This window comes from Camellia sinensis, chromosome 2 (assembly GCF_055761805.1).
Source record: "Camellia sinensis isolate YWXY chromosome 2, ASM5576180v1, whole genome shotgun sequence".
NCBI lineage: Eukaryota > Viridiplantae > Streptophyta > Magnoliopsida > Ericales > Theaceae > Camellia > Camellia sinensis.
In genome coordinates, this window is record NC_138962.1 from 74,959,468 (window position 1) to 74,975,394 (window position 15,927).

A 15,927-nucleotide genomic window follows, 5' to 3' on the forward strand; every position below is an offset into this window, starting at 1 on the left:
CTTATCCTTCATATTCTCGGCCAACTCTTCGGCATTTGGCACTACTTCATCGTATATTGCACCCCTAATAGAAAGTCCACCAAGCTGACGCAAATCTCATAGCGAGATAGACATTTCGCCTATAAAAGTGTGAAGGGTATTAATGGATGGACACCAAAGATCACAAAAGGCCCGCATAACACTATGTAGTTGGTTATACGAGAACAATGAAGCATAAATTGCATCATAAATACCCGCATGATGTAGTACCTCACAATGCTGCCCTAACACATCCTCCAACCACTCCCAATATCCTTCACAAAAAGAAGGCTCTGCTATGGCCTTGAAAATAGGGCCTCATGCCACATTCTGATCCCAAACCACACTCCCAAGGATAGGAAATGAGCAAAGATCCTCAACTTCTTCATGGTTAGATGATTTTAATAATAAAACCCTAGAGTGTGACAGGCCTTCAACCAATTGACATGAAGTCTCACGAGCCTATTGCGCCAAATGAAAATAACCATCAAGTGGCCCAACCTTCAAGCCCCAAGCATCAAGGAAAGAAGGGAAAATTGGAAGAGTACTTCCCTCCTCAATAGCATCACTAGAGTCCTTGAGAATGGTCAAGTATCCTTTATTGAAAGTCTTGAAGTACACCATCATTAATTAACAAGGCCAAACAAATATTTTTTTTTTAAAAAAAAAAAAAATTCATGTGTTGTGGAGAGACATATATATGATCATGGCACGAGTCAAAATAATCACCTATGGCCGAATGGGTGGTGGTAGAAGTGTCTACTTCGCTAGCCCAACATCAAGGCGACTAGCTCGATAGGCGCATTCCTCTACATAAGTCAAACTAATCACCTATGACCGAATGGATGGTGGTGGAAGTGTCTACTTCGCTAGCTGAACATCAAGGTGACTAGCTCAATATGTGCATTCCTCCACATATGTCCAACTAATCACCTATGGTCGAATAGGTGGTGCGAGAAGTGTCTACTTCGCTAGCCCAACATTAAGGCGACTAGCTCGATAGGCGCATTTTCCTACATAAGTCAAACTAATCACCTATGGTAGAATGGGTGGTGGTGGAAGTGTTTACTTTGCTAGCCCAACATTAAGGTGACTAACTCCATAGGTGCATTCCCCCACATAAGTCAAACTAATTACCTATGGTTGAATGGTTGGTGGTGGTGGAAGTGTCTACTTCGCTAGCCCAACATCAAGGCGACTAACTCGATAGGCACATTTCCCCACATAAGTCAAACTAATCACCTATGGTCGAATGGATAGTGGTGAAAGTGTCTACTTCAGTAGCCCAACATCAAGGTGACTAGCTCGATAAACGCATTCCCCCATATGAGTCAAACTAATCACCTATGGTCGCATAGGTGGTGATGAAAGTGTCTACTTCACTACCCTAATATCCAAGTGGCTAATTTGATACGCACATCCCCTACATAAGTCAAAATAATCAATTATGGTGAAAGGATAGTAAGATATATTACTCAATTATTCTTGCAAACTCTTTATTCTTATGGACAATAATAAAATGTAATTTGTAAAGAAGATTTAAAAATTAAAAAAAAAAAATTTAAAAAAAATCGTTCGGTGCAAAGTTGATGACACAGTGGAAAAAGTAAAGAAAAGGTATTTAAGACATGTGAAATTGATGGTGACATCACACCAAGGTGACATCATACAAAAAAAATAAAATAAAAATGTTGTGTTGTTGAAGGCTCGCATCAATGACTTATGGGCATGATGAATATTATATAAACAAATATATAAAAGTCTTACTTTCTTGTCAAGCAGAAGGCAACAGGTCCTAGTCTCTAGCATATCAACATGGCTGGACGGAACAGCAGCATAGACTCCAAGCATAAAGCAACCAACCCCTCATCAATCATTTATAGAGAAAAGCAATGCATATTGGGCGGCGGAAGGAAAAGGCTAAAACCCTAGTTGTGCTTTTTAAACATTACCTTCCATACGAGGGAGACGTTTAATCAGACTGTGTGTTTTTTTTTTTTAAAAAAAAAATGGCGATCTTTTGCAATTAAATCCTTACATCGTGAGCATGACGAAGCTACTTCAAATCTCACCTTTAATGCTAGCAAGCAATCATTAAATTAAAATCTTAAAGTGGGTGTAATTTGTAAACATTTAAATTTTTACGTGTCTTGATCACCGTCTGATTAATCAAGGCAAATAAATTTTCTTGATTGGTCAAAATTAAGATGGTTTTCAAATGGGTACGGGTCCTACTAAAATTATGGATCTTAACCCATTTTAAATTATGGGTCACACCAAAAGAAAAGTGAACCAATTTTAACAATGGGTCAACCCAAATGTGTGGGCCCATGAAAATATTTTATCAAAATTTAATTTAAATTTGAATTGCAAATCATGTTCATAAATTAAGAAATAAATTGTCATTTCCTTAGAAATTCAAATCAATTTTGAAGTTTCCAAAATCGATCCTTCTCTCCTAAGCCTATAAATAGAGGCTCTTACCAAGAGAAAGAGGAGACAATTTTTTTGGGCTAAAAGTCTTGCAAGCTCTTAAGCAATCTCGAGACTCTGCCAAATATTTTTTTTAAAATTCTCTCTAAAGTTCTTCAAACCCAAAAGAAAGGATTATCAAGCACTCCAAACCTGTGCCAATCCTTTCAAGTTGTAAATACAAATTTGGTCTCTCTTTTCAAGGAGATCATCTCAAGACTTGTTTAAGATCAAGCTGTTCAAGCCCTTGATCAAGCCTTTCTTCTCAAAATTTCTCCATTCGAAGACTTGAAGAAATCCATCAACTTATTCGATTCAACAAGCTTCTACAGCCGTTGAATTACACCCATTTCAGAGATCGAATCAGAGCATTTGTTCTTTTATAATAGAGCAAACCACAAAGGATTGTACCTCATTTATTATAATCAATAAAATTAATTATTTGTGCATTTATTTCATGTCTTAATTACAGCTATGAAATTTGTGTTTGCAGATATATTATAATATTTTTATATGCTAATACTTAAGTATTTTATTACAAGAAAAAGTGTTTAAGGTGGGTTGACTCAAATGTATGATTTATACTTATATCAATAAGATCGTAAGAATTACTCACATTTATTTATAAAAAAATTAAAAATTTAAATCATAAACAGTGTTCTCAAAGAGAATCAAATACAAAATCTCTATAACCTTAATAATTTCAGTTCTCAAAAGGAATTTGATTAATTATGTGTCACATCAAAAATTTTATTCCAACCAAATTATTTTTACATATTTTTTTTTTCATGTTTTTTTTTGTTTTTGTGAATATTTTTAAAATTTTAAGAATTTTTTACTTTTTAAATGTACCTTACTTGGATGTATTTAAAAAGTAAAATATTTATATAAAAAAATATTTTTAAAAATCAATATATATACAAGAATACAAAAAATGTATTGAATTCTCGTATTTTCTTTTATATTTTTGGTATTTAGTGAATTTTTCAAAGATTTTTTTTCAAAAATATTATACTTTTTTAGTGTATTTAAGTTAGGTGTATCTAAAAATTAAAAAACATTGCTCAGAATATTAAAAAAATTAAGGGAAAACAAAAATTTCAATTTTTGAAAAATGAATCCTTAAAATCCAAACCAATCAAGCTGATAAATTCAAAAAAAAAATTATTTAAAAATTATTCAAAAAACATCAATAGGTGGCTTAAATATACACAATCATTTTTATGGATTATTATTTTTTAAAATAATACTCTATACTATTTATCATTTGACATTTATTAATTTGTCTTCTTCAAACTTTTTTTAAAAAATATTAAGTTCCATTATTTTAATTTTTAATCAATCCACTATTTTAATTTTAAATCAATCAATATCAAATTAGACGCTACATGTGTATGTAAACCACTTCTATTGATGTCTAATATAAAAACACAATGGAGTTAACTTTAATTAACGTAATGATATTTTATATTATGATATGGGTTATAAAAGAATAATTTAAATTTAAATTATTTATTTTGATAATCTTAATCTTATTGTTCTATATAAAAGTGTTAGTTGAATACTTATGTATAATAAATTTAATTAAATTATTTTTTTATTTTGATAATTTTAGTTGTATTGTATAAAAGTGTAATTATCATATAATAATTTTATATGATATATATTAAATTATAATATAGTAAAATAAACATTCATTTTAATATTAAAATTAGAAAGAGAATTTGTAATATAAAATTAAATGGGAATTTTTTTAAAGTCCCTAATATTAAGATTTTATAAGATAACGAACATATAATATTTTCATAGCAATTGGGGTCCCTCAACATTTTCACAGAAAAAATTTGACGTAGAGAAATTTTGCATCAACACAGAGAAGTTTTAATTTTCATAGAGAATTTCAATTTTTACAAAGAAATGTTTGATTTTATAGAAAAATCTTAAATTTTTTATGGTATGATCACAGAAAAATTTCATCGAGGGACCTTAATTAATAAAAAAAATATATTAGATATCTCCTACTATCCAAAATTAGAAAGGGATATTTCACTAATTTTTCCAAACTAAAAGTGATTCTAATTATTTAATTTTTATTTTTATATTTATTTACAAAATAAAAATATGTATAAAGCTACACAAAATTTATTTAAAAGATTTAATATAAATATGTTGTGATGGAATTAAAAAGAAAATACATAAATTAATTACGTAGAGTATTGATTCTTATCTTTAATATTCTTTTTAAATTATTCACATATATTGTATATAAGTATATAAAATTTAAATTCAATATATATAATTTCATGTTAAATAAAAAATTAAATATAAATTAATATTAAGATATCAATAAGATAGACAAAAAATAAAAAATACAAGAGAAAATTAATTTGATTTGTGCGATATATATAATTAAGCACATTCTGTCTTATTTATTTATATATCGAGATAATTTTTTTTTCAAATATAATAATAATTAATGTAAGATGGCCAGAACATCTTAATATACATATATAACCAGAGTTAATATCACAGATAATTCGTTTATATTCCATTACAGGATTGCCAAAACATTGCCAAACCAAAAGTTAAAAGGAAAAAAAACAACTAGTCTAAGTCTTCAAATGAACCACAGCTCCAACAGTTCATTTCGTTTGCCTTCGAAATAACCGTCACCATTGTAAACTGCTTCATCACCTGGCATGACACGCCATGAGCTTGGAATGCCCAGTAAAAACACACATACCCCACATCTTCTATCAGCCAATCAACCATACACAGAACAAATCGGAATACATAACGTACTTACAATAAGGTTTTACGAATTAGTAGTTAGACTAGGCATCTAGAATCCCCCAAAGAGATCCTCCTACCCATCCACACGGATTGAACACCGGACTATTCAGAACTCCTCCTTTTGCTGCTTTGCAGACCTTACCACCTATGCCCACCTCCTGGTTATTTACCGGTCAGTGACATTGATGGACCTCAAAAGGGACGGCTAAACAAGTGGGCTGGCTTACACCCAAATCGTGCCTAGGGCTCGCTTACACCCTGCACATACTATACCAAATCATGCCTAGGGCTCGCTTACACCCTGCACATAACATACCATACCAAAGGGCTCGCTTACACCCCAAAACCACCGCATAGAGTCTGAATACATCCATGTCAACCTAGGGGCTCGCTTAGATCGCTTGCACAAGACTTAACTCATTTGGTTTTAATTCCATTCACATGTTTATTACATAAATCATTCTGAAGCACAAGGGTGAACGTCACCCATTACCAACCCCTTTCCATTTCCCATTTATTAGATCTTTTGCCAAGCAAGCTAGTCACATTCAGTAATTCGGTAATATAAAAGAGCAGGAGACAAACATAAGAAATGAAATGTAGCCCATGATAATCATACATAGGTATGGTAAGTCAAGAAAATAACATTAGGCATGCTTTAAAATACTTAGAGACAAACAACACAGCAAAACACCATTTCCAGCACTGTTCGGTTCTGCATGGCTAACAAGAGTGCTTTGGGAAAAATACTTCTAGGTCAAGTTAGGGGCTGAAATTGCACAGAAATAATAATTAACCTGTCTAGTTTCAATTCCAATTCACAGAATGTGCATAGCACCTCCAGAAATTCATCTACAAGCTATATTCAAAAACCTGTCCAAATTTGTCACCCTTTGGGAAAACTAGCTTTTCTCTCAATCTACCCGACGGTTTTTACTCAAATAAAATCTGTTGGAAACAGGACTCAGATTCCTAAATTTTGACAGTAGAACCAACATGAGATGATTTTTCTAGAATTTTATAAAATTTCTAAAAGTGGACTGTTTTTCAGAGACTCTGGACCAGATTTTTCAACAAATTACCCAAGTCCTAAAAACACACAATTAGGAGCTAATAAAATTGTGATAAGCTCTAAACACATAAAATATCGTACAATAAATTCAGATTTGAGAATTAGATAGATTTGATATTTTTTTTTAAAATTAGAGAAGTTACAACAGTGCCTAATTTCACAAATTTGCAAGACAATGACACTATATCATACCCATACTTTCACACACACCAAAAACCCTATTGACCATTAATTTGTAACACAAGATACATACTAGACAATAGAATGAGATGATGAAAGGATTGGAGAAATTAAGGGAGAGGTATGTTCTTACCTTAAAAAATTCCTTCTTTTTCTCTTTTTTTTTTTTTTTTTTTTTTTTCTTACTTCTCTACTTCCCTTGAGCCAACTCTCCCTCTCTCACTCTCTCCTTGGGCTTTTTAAAAACATGGGAGTGGATTTGGACAAGCCCTCAATTTATAGAGTATAAGGTAGCTTAATGGCTAAGGGAACTAAATAAATATCTAGATATTTTTATTTTTTATTTATTTATTTATTTGTTGTTATCCAACCAACTCTTCCACCAACATATTATATATATATATATATTTAAACTATGTATATATTCAAATACACAATAGTTTTCTATTCAAATAAATAATAAATAAAAGAACAACAAAATCAAAAATAAAAATAAATATAAAATGTATGAATTAATTTATAAACTAAGAGGTAAATAAATAAAAACCAAGTTTTAGGGTATTTCCAATTATAAAGGGGTGTTCTCGGTTTAGTTTTGATAATATAAAGGAAAATTATTCTTTATTGGGCTATTTTGCAGACTTTTACGAAACTAGGTGCTAAAATGCTATTAAACTAAGGCTCAGGGTTTCATGTGTAATTACCAAAAATTAGGGTCTCTACAATTAAATCAAAATATAAACTATATAAAAAGAAATCTGATAACGACAAAACTAAATAAACTATATAAAAAAATAAGTATTTCACAAATAGAGTCTATATAAATTGGTTATTATAATTGAAATTGAATTTGTGTAGAACTTTATATGTAAATAGAAAAAATATACTGATGTGGTTTTTTTAGAGAGAGAGAGAGAGAGAGAGAGAGAGAGAGAGAGAAAAAAGAAAAAAGAAAAAAAGTAGACATTTAGAATGTACTACATAAGAAAGGGAAAAACATTACTTTTATGCATATATGATTAGTTTCAAAAAAGTATTTCTTAAAAAACAAAAAATGATTTTAGAAAACTTTTGAAAATAGTTCTTACAAATATTTTTTGTATCAATTTTATTTTTTATTCTTTTTTGGAACAAAAATAAAAAATAAATAAAAAATGATACCAAGCACACTAGTGAATATATTGTTCTTTCCTTTTGTGTTTTTTAGATACCAATAAAAATTAGGATAAGGATTAAACGATGCTGTTGGGCTCATGAGGCCCACCACGAGTCTCATTTTGATTATTCAAACCGTTCAATGTGTAGAGCTTGTCGAGTATTTTATTCTGGCAAAAAAATTACATTGATCGGATATCGATAGCCCCTTCATTAGATCATGTTTTTGTCAATGATAAATGAGATTTTTTTAAAAAAAATTATTGACAAAAATGTGTTATGATCAAATGTCTATCAATATCCGATCAGTGTGATTTTTTGCAAGAATAAAATGCTCGATGAACTCTACATATTGAACGGTTCAGATTATTGAAATGAGATCAATTATAGGCCCTACGAGCTCAACAATATTGTCCAATCCTCTCTGCACTGAAAATTATTAGGTGTGGATAAACATGGACACTTCTATGGATTGGGCGTGCCATGTTGGTGTTAGAGCCACTCCAATTCCCGTAAATTAAGTGTGTCCGATTAAAATATTAAATTCATGATATTTGACATTTTTGCGACACTTCTCTTAAATTTTCCGAACACGATTTATGTGATGAATCTCTTTACAATAACAATATTTTGCTTTCTTCAAAAACTAACTTGTGCATTATAAATATGTTTTACAACATTTATAAGATCATGTGTCTGTGAGTTTGATGTAAATTTTGTTTCTCCAAATCATATTTGTCAGAAGATTAGTGATTTTTCTAAAATCCTAATTTTTTCTTTTTTGGCGATTTTTTATAGTTTGCGTAGGTTTTCTTTGTTTGAGCCTTTGCAAGTCGTTATATTTTCTTTTCATTTGCTTGTATGTTCTCTAAAGGCCATTGTTAGTGCGCAAAAATTGTATTAGAATGTGAAAGTAATTTAGGATACATAAAAGTATATTGAGATTATAAATCTTTTGACATATATAGTATTTCTAACAACCCATCATTAGCAAGACACTTGATTTTATTGTATAAACTGCATTTTTCACTCTTTAAAAAGATTCAATTATTTTACATTATTTGTATTGCAATTGTTACATGATATTTAAATTATGGAATATATGATAATATTACTTTTAATTTCAATTAGTGTTACATTATTTTTTCCCCTCATCATTGAGATATACTTGACACATTATAAATTTATAAATATATATATATATATATTTTTTTTGATGATAATATACATATTTTTAAAAATCACATATATTCGTGTCGTATTAATTATCTATGTTTGTATTACTTAATAATAAGATACCACATGACAATATCATGTGCTACAAAATAACAATATAAATATGATCCAATTAAAATAAAGAAAGACACTGCGTGACAAGTGATTTTGAACTCAAGTACTTTTTTTTTTCTTTCCTAATTGAGATTCTTTTCTTGTTGGTTGTAAAGATATCCTCTTCACTAAGCAAGAATAATCACTTGAAAGTAGGATAGAATTGTCAAAATGTTAGATTCAATAATTGAACCCCCTAACATTTCTTGGTTAGTAACTATATGAACAGGCCAGCCTGGGCATAGGCCCACATATGGCTTAGTATCTCTCAAAATAGACCCAAAAAAGGAGTCTCTTCCTATTATAATTTGGTACAATATATTAGGTAGGTTTTAAGTTTAAAAAAAATTAAAGAATGCCTAAAATAAATTAAAATAAATTGACCTTTAAAAATTAAAAGGGCCCATTCTCTCTCCTTAATTCCTAACCCTAACTCTTAATTCAATTTTTTCCAAAAATTTGAGAAAAGCGACACAGCAGAGCACTAATGAATTTCTCAAGAATTCAAAGCAGTAGCACAACACAAGTAGTTTTTTTTTTTCTATTCAATTAATTAAATATTTATCTTGTCTTTTGCTCAATTGTTATTATAATATTGATATTTATACAAATCTGTATCATCAAGAAGAATTAATTTTTTTGCTACTTGTGCTAAATTTTTTATTTAATGAAAAAAAATATGTAAAGGGCCCCAAATGATTTAGTGATATTTATTAATTGATTATCGACTTTGAACTCCAAAAATCTCAAGGCTGAGCCTTTATATGAAAGGGAAAGAACAACAATGGTGATAAAAAATTTATCATCCTAGCTTTTTTTGGTCTTATTACATTTGATTGTTTCAAATTCAAATATTAATTTTGTAATTGCACAATATTGGCAAAAGCTGAGATTACTAAATCAACAATAATTCATAACTTAGTTGAACTACCTAGGTGCTTTGGTTACATTCAAATAAAGCTTATGCAATAAAGACATAATCTTTGTATAGGAATCAAAGTTCAACTTTCTTTTTGTTTCCTAGAAAATCATGCAGAAGATTCTCGCTGTTTTTTTTGGGGTAAGTAAAAGATTCTCGCTGTTATTCAATTGTTAAGCCTAAAAATTCTCATACATTTTGGTCACATGAAGAACAGTTCAAAGAAAAACAAAATCTTTTTTTGACTTTGCCTTCTTCTTGCATGCTCATCAATACTTATCTTATACAAATATACAAATCCTAATTGAATTACTCATAGCTTGTTATTTTAACGAGCTTCATTTCGAATACCAAGATTTGATTAATGTTTGTAACGTCTACGAGTAAGAGACTAATTTGTCAGATTTGTGTATGTGTGTAACATTTTTCATATTCACAATGTGGTTTGTGTTTTGTATATATATGATAAAAATAGCTCATTTCACTTATGTCTTACTTGGAAAGAGACTTTTTAGCCAAAAAAAAAACTTTAAAGTCAATAAAAAAGTTAAAAAGTCAAAATCAACATGTTTGACATGTATCTTAAAAAAAAGAGCTGCTATTAATACCTATCTTTATTCTTTGGACCCTCAATTCTTTGAACTTCCATCATAAGCCTAAAATTTTAATAATATTTCTTTTATCACCCCACTTAATACTAAATTGACCCCTATTCATAATATCATCACCAAAGTTATGCATACCAACCTCATGTGCACACCCCCATTAATGAATGACGAACGATGATCCCTCTCCTCTAACAAACTGAAGAACGACGGTCTCTCTTTCTCTTTGATTTATTCGAAACCCTAAACCCATTAATAGTGATCACACCATTGCAATTCATCTGAAACTGAACGAAGTTTTTTCAATTTTATACCATTGCATCTTTTCTTCAAACTCGTATGGAACTGAAGAGCTGAGTCGTCGAAAATTTATCCTCCAACATATTAGGGGAAAACCCTCAATTGAATGACAACTGGGGAAAAAACCTTACAAATGGGAACTGTTTATGTAACAACCCCGACTCATGATTAACATTAATCCATGATTAACATTAATCCATGATTAATTATGCCTAACAGTAATTAAGGAGGAATTCTGAATTAATTTGCATGTGTGTGTTGCATTATTTGTGTTTATATCTGTTTTGCGTAGGAAGATCTGTTCGTGTCTTAGTTTGATTTGCGAATTGAAGGCCTTATCGGCATTTGATACAGAAATTGATCTGAATTATATGTTAATTAGAATTTTTAGAATTTTATGGTAGGTTCAATCGAAGTTCGATTTGGAACAATTAAATTAGGTTAAATTAATGTGCACCAATCAGCCTCAATTAATCACACTTGCATCCAAGCCTATTTAACGCACCAATTGAGCCCACTCTCTTCTTTTTCTTTCATTCCATTACATTTTGAGCTCATCCAAGAAAGACAAACGAGAGAGGGAGAGAGTGGGAGAGAAGAGTTGAACTCAACAAGAAAATTTCTTGAAAGTTAGAGGAAATTGAAGAGAATTTGGAAGATTAAGCTACCATACTTGAGAATTCAAGACTTGAGGTAGGCATTCACCCTCTTAACTATGAAATCGAATTACTAGTGCAAGAATTCTAGTGAATTAGATGAATTCATGTAAGGTTTGAGCTAGGTTTGGAGGGAACTAAATCAATCCATACATGCATGCATAAATTTCCATGTTTTGAGTTTAATTTTTAAATAATTCTCTCATGCATGTTTTGAATTCACTTTAATTTTGAGAAAATAATGAGTTTCATGTTATTTGGTAGCATTTGATCGTGTTTTGAGGAGCCTTAGTTCAAAGAATTGCATGCATGTTATGTTCATGAATTATTCTTGAGTTTCAAGTTGAATTTTTGCACAATTGGCATGCTTTTGGGCCATGATTTCTTGATATGATCCTTTAAACATGTTGTTTTAAGAGTTTTCATATATTTCCTCAAGTTTTGGGCCCAGAAAAATTGAGTTTTGAGGTGTATAGGTTGAGTTTGAGCTTGAAGATCAAACCTAGAAATTCCAGAAATTTGATCCACGCTCGAGTGGGGGATTTCACGCTCGAGCGTATACTCTGGGTACGTGCACTTCCGCTCGAGCGACGTGAGTCACGCTCGAGCATGAAATGTATCTGCCCAGGAGTTCATGTGTCTTACAGTCCGCTCAAGTGAGGGAATCTGTGCTCGAGCGAGGTTCTGAGTCTCACGCTTGAGCGGGGATCGAGCGTCCGTCGAGCGTGAAAAACGTGTAAGCAGTACTTTTTCAAAAGTTTACAGTCCACTAGAGCGGAGCTTCATTGTTTGCATGCCCGCTCGAGCGAGGAAAGCCACGCTCGAGCGTGGACCCTATTTTCAGCAAGTTTTGAAAAAATATTTTCAAATGCATTTTTGCATCCTCATTCCATCCTAGGCATTCCTAGGCCATGGTTAAGACTTCATAATGAGAATTAAAGGTTAGAAACACACTAAGAACAAACGAAATAAGTTATGTGCAATTCAAACGTGTGTCTCAGGTGTGTATCTGTTATGTGTCATGTAGGTCAGGTGCTGTAAACCGTTCGATTAGCCTGCTCTGTCTGTCTGCACCTGAAGCCAACTGTGAGTAATAACTTAGTAAAGTTATATTCAACTTTATTTATTTTCTATATGATGAATTAAGAGCTATTTTCTAAAATGATGTGTTCTGTACAATGAATGATTGTCCAATTTCTGACATGTACTTGTGGCATCCTTAGTATTATATGATATGTGTTAGCTGTTACCCGGTATCGGAGGTTCTATTATGGAACTTAATATGTTTGCACTCTGTTACCCGTACCAGAAGCTCCATCATGGGGCTCAGCATGTTTATTCTTAGTTACCCGGATCCGGAGGTTCCTTTATGGAACTGGTTATTTATAACCCCCCACATGTTCTGCATCTGCTTTGTACTTGTTCTGTTAGTGCTAATGGATGTACCACGTATACTTAAGCATGACTTATGATTTCTGTATATGACCTGGACAAGAATATGAATTTGATACGAAACTGAATTATGATTTCTGAATCTCTACGGACTCGTCCATTAAAACCCTTTACTCCGTTATTATTCATTGGACTTCCGCTCAGTATTTATATTATGTATGTAGGTAAGCAAGCACATGACCAGGCCTAGAGTTGACGGCCAAAGTTCTTGTTTTGTCGGCCAACCAATGTACCTCCCGAGGAGGTTACAGATGAAGTCAAGTTTAATGGTTGTTTTTGTAATTATTAGATTCTGTTGTTTTTTTAGTTAGGATGAATTTCTGGCACTACACTTCTGGGAGTAACGTGTAAATATGTTACCTTTGGGTCGTCACTTGTATGTTATAAAAGTTTTAAATTATTATGCCCCATGTATGTCATCACAGCTCATTGGACCTCGTATATTTCGTATATTTGCTTCTGCAGCCCCTTATCATATGCTAATCTAACAAGAGGCCTTTGGTAATCCAAGGATTACTGGCCGGTTACGATGCTAAACCTATAGGGACGGGTTTGGGTCGTGACAGTTTAGCACACCAGTGCTAAACAAAACATTACTTTTTAGAACCTACCTTTTGAACTAAATGTTTTTGTTCAACACTGTGTTACCGAACAAAACCTTAATAGTCGGCAAACCAGTACCAAACAACATCAAGCAATAGAACACCAATCGAAAACGACAAAGAATCATTAATTCAAGGATCGAGAAAATAAATAAACCAACCAATGCAACGCCAATCTCGTCTGAGTTGTTGTCATCATCCTCCATTGTTGGACTTATCTGAACTGTTGATTTCTTATATTAACGAATGGTGACTTGAACTAAAAACTTTAGCCCACAATGACAATGATTTTTCATTTGGAGTTTAGGGTGGTGATGAGAAGATGAATACCATTTAGGGTTTAGGTTGGTGAATGGTCTTTGTCGAATGGTTTGGTGGAGAGTGGAGGTAGGTGTACACTATTATAAAGTGTGTTTCTAATTATCTGCATTGGTGGGTGAATGTTCCATTAGAAGTTGTTCTTTATTGTAATTTTACTTTTAAATTATAATTGTAATAAAAAAATTAAAAAAAAAAGAGTTAAAATTGAAGGGTCCAAAGAATAAAGATAAGTGCTAATAGCAGCCTTAAAAAAAATTGACTCCTATCAGTGTAAAAAGACCAACTTACGCTCACATTAATTTTTTCCATACAACTAGGTGTTGTTTGGCAACACCACATTTTAGTTTAAAAGTCAAAAAATCATAAATAAAAAAAAAAAAAGTTTGAAAAATCAATAATTCCATCCAACCCTCATGGGTAGCCCGTGTCTTGAAATATATCCAGAGCAAAAAGATAAAAGATTGATGCTTGAGACCCCTTAAAAATGGGTGACCCGCATGACCTCCGATGAATGTGGACTACATGTATGTATTTTTTTTTTTTTCTTTCTTTCCTCTCTCTCATAGGTGCGTGAGGGGGCGTGAGGGGCGTGTTTTGTAAGGGACTATTCCCTCACTTTATTGGAAGGCTACTCCAGCTCACGTAATGTATGACAGAGCCCTGTTTCCCCTTTCCCTCATAAACACCCGTACCTTTCTACACGAATGCTCGAATATCTGTCCAACCGATGACCACATCAGGTTTTCCTCAATTCCCAAATACGTTAATTCCCTCCCCTCTAAAATAGCCACAAATATATATATATATATATATATATATATACACATGTTTGGGTTGTCCTAAATAAGTGTACTTTTCGTCTTGTTAGACTAAAAAGTGAGGAAAAAAAATATGGATGTTTGAGTTAACTTTTTGACTTTTTATGAAAGAATATGTATTAAAAAATTATATAAAGAAGTGTGTAGGAGAAGATTAGAGATGTGTATTGTACAGTCGTACAATCTGCACAGCCGAATTGATGGTAAGAAATTATTGGCTACTTTTTGGGCATTGCATTAGACGGTTTTGTTCAACCCGTAGGGGCCATCACGAGTCACATTTTGATAATCTGAACCGTTCGATGTGTAGAACTCGTCAAGTATTATATGCCTATAACAAATCACTTTGATTGGATATCGATAGCTATCTGATCAGATTTATTTTTTTTTCAATCCTTAATTATAACACCATCCATTTTTTTATACAAAATTGATTTGATCATGTAGTTATCAATATCCGATTAATGTGATTTTTTACAGACATATAGTACTCAATGAGTTCTACACATTGAACGGTTCAGATTATCAAAATGGGAACTGTGATGGGCCCCCACGGGCCGAACAACAGTGTGTGAAAATTGCACCCAAACTGTGCAATTTTTCTTAACAAACGCTGCACAACACTGAACATACATGATTGTTGAGTTGTACTTTTGTGTGAAAAATTAATTTTTTAATATTTTTTTGATAAATAGTAATAACTTTTTAACTTTTTGATTTTTTATCTTTTTGAAGAGATGTCAAAGTTGACTTAAGAAAGTATTTTCAAACAATGCCTAAAACAAGGGTAAAATAGAAATTTCAAATAAAAAAATTAAAACATCACATCAATTTTTCACATTTTCCTATACAACTAAAATAAAAATAAAAAATTATTCTCTAACACATTAATTTTTTTTTAAATTAAAAAGTTAATAAAAAATTATTTTCGAATGACACATTAGACTATAACTAGTTTGAATTTGTTGATGAACCAACTGGCAAGTTCTCTGATGTTTATCCAGATCAACCAATCAAACATATGGGACGACATAAGCCCATATCACACGTCTCCATAAAACTAAAAAACATCTCACGGGCAAAGAATCAACCATGAACTCAACTACATAAAACATAGATCAAGCAATTTAAGTGAAATGGTAACTTTTATGATAATTTCAGCAGATCATATATATATATATATATATAATATTAGAAGTGACGGCACACGCAATACATACACGTATTAAATTTAA

The 15,927-nt window shown here is 31.7% G+C and overlaps 1 long non-coding RNA gene across 1 annotated transcript; it reads right to left on the reverse strand.

Moving 5' to 3' along the window:
* Positions 1–5,010: 5,010 nt before the first annotated feature.
* LOC114305507 (uncharacterized) lies at positions 5,011–6,759 on the reverse strand. Its single transcript, XR_014361125.1, has 2 exons — positions 5,567–6,759; positions 5,011–5,523 (listed from the first exon to the last, which is right to left on the reverse strand). It is a non-coding gene; the product is annotated as an uncharacterized LOC114305507 (long non-coding RNA).
* Between the last annotated feature and the right edge of the window lie 9,168 nt (positions 6,760–15,927).